The following is a 7,302-nucleotide window of genomic DNA, read 5'->3' as shown; positions in this document are numbered from 1 at the left end:
GACATTCACACCTTGCAGCTGAACACCTCCTATCCCACTTATGATCATGTGCGGTTTGATTTTCGAAAAGTTTCTTTCAAGTTTTCTAGCAATTATTGATGGACATGTAGACCTTCTTGCAGCTGAACACCTCCGCTCCCGCTTTTGATCATACATTGTCAGGCATTCGCACCTTGTCTTACCCACTTTTTACAAACTTTAGTCGAACAGTCACACCTTTTTGCAGCCGAACACCACCTCTACCGCTTTTGATGATGTATGGTCCAGCATTCTTACCTTTTCTAACACATTCTTCAGCAATTATGGTCGGACATTCACACCTACTCAGAGCCGAACACCTCCGCTCCCGCATTTGATGGTCTATAGTCGGGCATTCTACAGCGGAAAAGACTCATTCTTATGTTTGGTTAGATATTCTAACCTTTTCTTAACTGCTTTTTACAAACTTTCGTCGGACGTTCACAATATCTTGCAGCCGAACACCTCCGCTTCCACTTTTGATCGTGTATATTCGGGCATACGAACCTTTTCTTACCCGCTTTTTACAAACCAAGGTCGGACTTTCACACCTTCTCTTAGCTGAACAACTCCGCTCCCTCTTTTGATTGTGTACAGTCGGGTAATTTAACCTTTTCTTACCCGCTTTTTACCATCTATGGTCGGACATTCACACCGTCTTACAGCGGAACACCTCCGCTCCCTCTTTTGATGATGTATGGTTAGGCATTCGCACCTTTTCTTACCCATTTTTCAGTAATTATGGGTAGACATTCACACCTTCTTGCAGCTGAACACCTCCTCTCCTGCTTATGATCATGTGCAGTTTGATATTCGAAAATTTTCTTTCATGTTTTCTAGCAGTTATTGATGGACATTCAGACCGTCTTGAAGCTGAACACCTCCGCTCCCACTTTTGATGGTGTATAGTCGGGCTTTCGAGCCTTTTCTTCCCCGGTTTTTACAAATTATGGTTGGACATTCAGACCTTCTTGCAGCCGAAAACCTCCACTCCCTCTTTTGATCATACATTGTCGGGCATTCGCACCTTTTCTTACCCGCTTTTTACAAACTATGGTCGGACTTTCACACCTTCTTGTAGCCGAACAACTCCGCTCCCGCTATTGATTGTGTACAGTCGGGTATTTTAACCTTTTCTTACCCGCTTTTTACCAACTATTGTTGGACATTCACACCGTCTTACAGCGGAACACCTCCGCTCCCTCTTTTGATGGTGTATTTTCGGGCACTCGAACCTTTTCTTACCCGCTTTTTACAAACTATGGTCAGACATTCAAACCTTCTTGTAGCCGAATACATCCACTCCTGCTTTTGATGATGGGTATTCAAACCTACTTGTTGCCCGCTTTTCATTAATTATGGGTGGACATACACACCTTGTCGCAGCCAAACACCTCCGCTCCCTGTTTTGATCATGTATGATTGGACATTCGCACCTTTTCTCACCCGCTTTTTACTATGGTCGGCCATTCACAGCTTCCTCTCCACCATACTTGTATGGTGGGATATTCACACCCACTTGCATCCGAAAGACCTCCGCCCCCACTTTTGTTGATATTTAGTCGGTCATTCGTAGCTTACCCGCTTTTAGCAAACTATGGCCTTCTTGCAGCCAAACACCTCTGATCTCGTTTTTGATGATGTAAGGTTGGGCATTCAGAACTTGCTTCACCTGCTTTTCACCAAATATAGTCGAACAGTCACACCTTCTTGCAGCCGAAAACTTCTGCTCCACCTTTTAGTGTTCTATGGGGTATTCACACCTTTTTTTTCACCGCATTTTATAGATTATGGTTGGAAATTCTCACCCACTCTCATCCGAAGACCTCTCCTCCCGCTTTTGTTAATATATAGTCGGGCATTCGAACATTTTCTTACCCGTTTTTTACAAATTATGGTCGAACATTCACACCTACTTGCAGCTGAATACTTCCGCTCCACCTTTTAGGTATGTATGGTTGGCATTTGCACCTCTTTTTATACTGATTGCTGAAGATTAAGTTGTTCTTTCTCAAACTACAAATTTTTTTTAATTGTTGAAACTTGATTTGAAGTGGATAAATAAGGAGGACAAACAGTTTTAAGTCAGGCTGATAGAAGGAATTAATTTTATAGCAAAATCTGTATTTCGTCATATGTCGAGAGATGCTTATTGCTGAAGAAGTTCTTTCTCATTCTACAAAGTACAACGTTGTTTATCGTTGAAACTTGATTAGACATGAATAAATATGAAGGACAAAGCAGTCTTAACTTGGTTGGAGTTAATGAATTCGTTTTATAGGAGAATCCGAATTCGTGCATAACTCATAAAATAGAGCTTATTTTCGGATTCCTGAAGAATGAGTCTGGTTCTTTCTCATAATACAAAGTTTGTTGTTTATTGTTGAAACTTCATCAGAAGTGAAGAAATAAATGAATGCCTATCAACAAATGTGGGATCTAAACTCTACTGCTTCCTCTAAAATAATTTCTTTTCTCAATTCAGAAATGTGTGTGTGTAAGTCACAACACCCGTGACACCAAAACGGCTTTCTTTTCTCTCTTTTCTCTACACTCTGCACTATGAGCACACACACCAAATCAGAAAGGCTTTTTTCTCTCTTTTCTACATTATGGACTGTGGGGACACAAAACCGCTCTCTCTTTTTTTTTTTGATTGTGTGCCAGGGCGTTGTCTCACGTATTAGATTATGCTTAAGATACGAATGGGTTTATCAGTCACATCAGAATCCATACATACTGATCCTCCCGTAATAAAATGGTCGGATCTTATCAAACACACTTTGTTTCTTGTGACAATCAAGTCAGCGAAACAGCGTATACACGTCAAGACACTGAATCAAGTTTGCCACAAGAACTCATAAGTTTGGCAGTATTGCTCTGCCGTCAGCAATCATACACCCATTTTATTTTCGTGAGACGTGCAGGCACCTGTTCATCTACTGTTCTATCACTATGAATTAGTTTATCTATTATCAATAAGGATACTTCTACAACTACTATCAAAGTATGTCCAGACTTCTTATGTTGTCAGTTGCTATATATGAATAAGTGGGTAGCTACTGACAAGCATTAAGCATGTCACACAGCCCAAACATATAACATTTCAGGACACTTACACAACACATTCAAATCAAACAGTCAGACAACATACAAGAACATATACCCCAGCCGGCATTGCTCCCTGCCTATTTTCCTACAGCTCACTATGTGTGCGCACACCTTTATTCACAAACTCTTCAACTTATACTCTTTTACCGAAGCTGCTACAGCTCGATTGGCCGAATAGCCTTAGATCCTATTTCTGTGAATTTGACATCTGCCTTACATGTAACAGATTAGCGGTTTAGCAGTTTTAATTTAGTTTGAGTGAAGGAATTCATTTTATAGCAAAATCCGAAATCGTGAAGCACTCATGAAAGTAAGCTTATTCTCGGATTCCTGAAACTTTAGATTTGCTCTTTCTTTTACTGCAAAGTACAACGTTGTTTTTTTTGTTTAAATCTTTCTAGACATGGTAAATATGAACGACAAAGCAGTTTTAACATAGTTTGAGTGAAGGAATTCATTTTATAGATAAAATCCCAAGAGTCTGCTGAGAAAAGAGAGTGAATGCGAAGTAGACTTTAACGCGGCTATGGGAGCGAGCCGAGTGTCGGCTAACCGGGAGAATTGCTTGAAAGAAACGCGACACCAAATGAGCGGTCTGAACAAAGCCTCAATACGGGATTCTCGTGGTGTTTTTGTTGCTGCCTTGTCTTTTGCATAGAGTAAAAGACAAGGCAGCCATCGAATAGGGCCCGATTGTTCCTACTTGGTCAGCCGAGGAGCAAGGGGGGGGCGGGGGGGGGGGGGGGGCAAGCGTCTCAACCAAGCAAAGCTCACCATGGGGAAGGTGGCTATACCAACTAGCCTGATGCCCTGCTCCCGCAGTGACGGATAATCGTACTCTGGTTTCTCTTCATAACATACAAGTCTTTCGCCTTTTACTAAAGACTTCCGTGGAGAGCAGCACTAATGAGTTGTTTCTATTATTGGCAGGCTTTACCTTTGCGGGTGAAGCCCTTTCTGTCTGTGCAAAAGAAATCTTGCTACTTTGCAGAGTGACTTCTCTGAGTAGAGTCGCCTTACTTGTTGCGACTGTGCCGATGTTCGAAGCTGGAGTGCAAAGTTGCTGCTTGAATGGTGCTTGCTGGAGCATGCGGGAGTGCAAAGTTATACCATTTAAAAGGGCTGAAGAGTGCTCAGTGCAGCGGGTGGGCGGAGGTGCAACGTGACACTCTGGCCACCTATGGCCATAAAAAGAACACTGCTACAAGTGCGCATTGTGCCAGCAAGGGCCCTCGGACCTGAAACAGTGGACAGTTATCGCTTCTCGGCCTTTTGGCTAAGATCAAGTGTAGTATCTGTTCTTATCAGTTTAATATGTCCTCTATACGAGGACAACATATTAAATGGATTTTTAAGAATAGGAGTTGAAAAAGAAGCTTGCTCCGTTCACTCCAAGCCTCGACCCGGTACTGCAGTGCCGCTGGGAACGGTGCGCTCTCCTCTGCTCTTGTGAAAAAGCAAACAGCGGTGCAGGATGGAAGTTTCAGGGAGCCCAAGATGAAACTTTCTTTTAATCTGCTGAGAAAAGAGAGTGAATGCGAAGTGGACTTTAACACGGCTCTGGGAGCGAGCCGAGTGCGGGCTAACCGGGAGAATTGCTTGAAAGAAACGCGACACCGAATGAGTGGTCAGAACAAAGCCTCAATACGGTGTTCCCGTGGTGTTTGTGGCTGCCTTGTCTTTTGCACAGAGTAAAAGACAAGGCAGCCATCGAATAGATTGTTTCTACTTGGTCAGCCGAGGAGCAGGGGGGGGGGGGGGCAAGCGTCTCAACCAAGCAAAGCTCACCAAGTAGGAACAATCGGGCCCTTTTCGATGGCTGCAACACCTGAAAGAGATATTGATGCGAGACCCGATCAAATGCTTTTTCAAAGTCTAAATTTAAGATGACAAGCCGGGTGTTTCTGTCTCTAGCGTAATCAATGATGTCTCGAATCAGTACGAGGCTGTCGGTGAGTTGTCTCCCTGAGATGGCACAAGCTTGGTCTGGGTGAATTACCTCCTCTAAAACAGAGGACATCCGTGTCGCTAAAACCTTGCTAAAAAGTTTACAGTCAAAGTTTAAAAGTGTGATGGGCCTCCAATTCTTTAGGTCAGTCTTATCATTTTTTTTATAAAGTAGAGTCACTATTCCCACTCTAAAACTGTCAGGCAGTCGGTCGAGTTTTTCAAAATCTTTAAAAACATCTAAAATGTCTGATGATAAAAGGTCCCAATAGGTCAGATAGAATTCTGCAGGAAGCCCGTCTAAACCCGGAGCTCGACTTCTCTTAAAACCTGTTAGGCATTTTTTTAACTCTAAAGCAGTAAAATTCTGTGTCAAGTGTGCATTCTCTTTTACGGTTTTGTCAACGAATTTTAAGATTTCTGCCGATGTTTCCAAGTGCACTGGTTTCTCTTTGTACATGTTACTAAAAAAGGTATGTACAGTTTCAATCATCTCTTGTGTGGATTTTGTTAAAAACCCATCTTCTCTTTTTAGATTTTGAATACACTCCTTTTTATTTATAACTTTCTTTCTTTTTCACCTTCCTCAATTTCCTGCTCCCTGCTTCTTACAAAAATTCCTTTACTCTTTATTTCTGCTAAAACTGACATTTCCTTTTTGACATCTTTGATTTCTTCTTTAAAGTCTATGCCACACTGATTTAGTTTAAAGTAGCGCTGTAAGCGTTTATGTAGTCCCATCATACATCTATTCTCTTTCCTTTTTTTATGTTTACCTTGCTGTTTAAAAAAAGTCTGGGTCATTTCCTTCACCATTTCCCACCATTGTGCATGTGTTTTGTAGAGGTCTTGAAGGGTCTGCCACTCTTTATAACATTCCCTGTACTGACTGACTATGATTTCATCCTCCAACAGGGAACAGTTGAGTTTCCACAGACCACTTCCTACCGTCACACCAGAAGGGGGTGAAAGGGTGCAGGAGAGCATAAGGTGGTCTGAAAAGAAAACAGGGGTTAATCTAACATCAGTGGGTGGGCAATCTCTAGTAAAGAAATAATCAATGCGAGAGGCTCTGGTGCCATCATGACTAAACCAGGTGAAGCCCTCCTCTCTGGGATGCATGGTTTTAAAACAGTCAGTAAGCTTAAAATCCCTGCATATGCCCTGAAGTAAAATCGAAGTCTTATCCACTTTAAAATCTACCCCTGCTCTTTTTCTATCTTTCCTGCTCAAGATACAGTTAAAATCCCCTCCTACAACTAAAGGTACTTGCCCTAGCATGTAAAGCTGTATATCTTCTAAAAGGTCATACCTTTCATTTTTTCCATTGAAACCATAAATATTTAAGAGGTTAAAGTCTTGCCCCATAAAATTCAAGTGTGCTAAAAGTGCCCGTCCGTCTCTCACCACCGTGCTACCTTTCACCAGAACATGCGGATTTTTAATTAGAATGGCCACACCATCATTTTTATTTTGATTTGAGCCACTCCATATCGATAAATGGGGCCACATTTCCTCCCATTGTCTATGGTTTTTTAAAAAAGGTAGTCCACATTCTTGTATTAAAAACACATCTGATTTTATGGAGTCTAAGAAGGATAAAATACTCTGGGCTCTTGTCTTTGATTTCACACTTCTCACATTTAGTGTTGAGAAGGTGAGAACCATTAAAAGCATAAAGGAAAGTAGGTATGTCATTTTCGTTTTTCTAAGTTATCAAAACAAATTACACACAGGTTATTTCTTGGGAAACTAGCTCTTCCTTCATTTCTTTAGGTGAAAAGTGAGTAGGGTGATCTATATTTCCTTTTCGGACTCTCGGTGTTGGCCTCTGACGCAATGTTGCATTTAACTTTGAGTCCCTGGGGGTTGATTGCAGAGCTGAAGTTAGAAAGGAGACCTCATTTGGTGAGTCGGAGGGGAAGACTCTAGGTTCTTCCACTGAAGAACTGTCTGAAAGGGACCTAACCCTTCCCCTCTTCTCTGATACCACTGGGGAATCAGAGGCTCAGATGCCGTCCTCTTCGGCTGTTGACCTTCGGGGAGGTGAGTATCTTCACTAGACTCACCTGTCTGCTCTTCCTCCTCATTTAGCGTAGCTCCACCCTCTGCCTGTGAATTCTCACAGACTTCAACACTGAGTGGTGAGGCCTCTACAGGCCCCTCCCCTTTTTGCTCCTCACTTCCAATCCAAGCTTTTGGCGGGAAGTTTGAATTTATTGGGTC

At 42.2% G+C, this 7,302-nt stretch overlaps 2 non-coding genes across 2 annotated transcripts; both read left to right on the top strand.

The window, feature by feature from the left end:
- Positions 1 to 3,963: 3,963 nt before the first annotated feature.
- On the top strand, positions 3,964 to 4,077 carry LOC140265904 (U5 spliceosomal RNA). Its single transcript, XR_011906587.1, has one exon. It is a non-coding gene; the product is annotated as a U5 spliceosomal RNA (small nuclear RNA).
- A 308-nt stretch (positions 4,078 to 4,385) lies between these two features.
- Positions 4,386 to 4,569, top strand: LOC140320577 (U2 spliceosomal RNA). The gene has a single exon (XR_011918412.1). It is a non-coding gene; the product is annotated as a U2 spliceosomal RNA (small nuclear RNA).
- Positions 4,570 to 7,302: the final 2,733 nt, after the last annotated feature.

This window comes from Leuresthes tenuis, unplaced genomic scaffold (genome assembly GCF_036924035.1).
Source record: "Leuresthes tenuis unplaced genomic scaffold, fLeuTen1.0.hap1 SCAF_12, whole genome shotgun sequence".
In the NCBI taxonomy this organism is placed as follows: domain Eukaryota; kingdom Metazoa; phylum Chordata; class Actinopteri; order Atheriniformes; family Atherinopsidae; genus Leuresthes; species Leuresthes tenuis.
The sequence above is the reverse complement of the archived record's forward strand: the minus strand, read 5'-3'. Positions and strand labels throughout refer to the sequence as shown.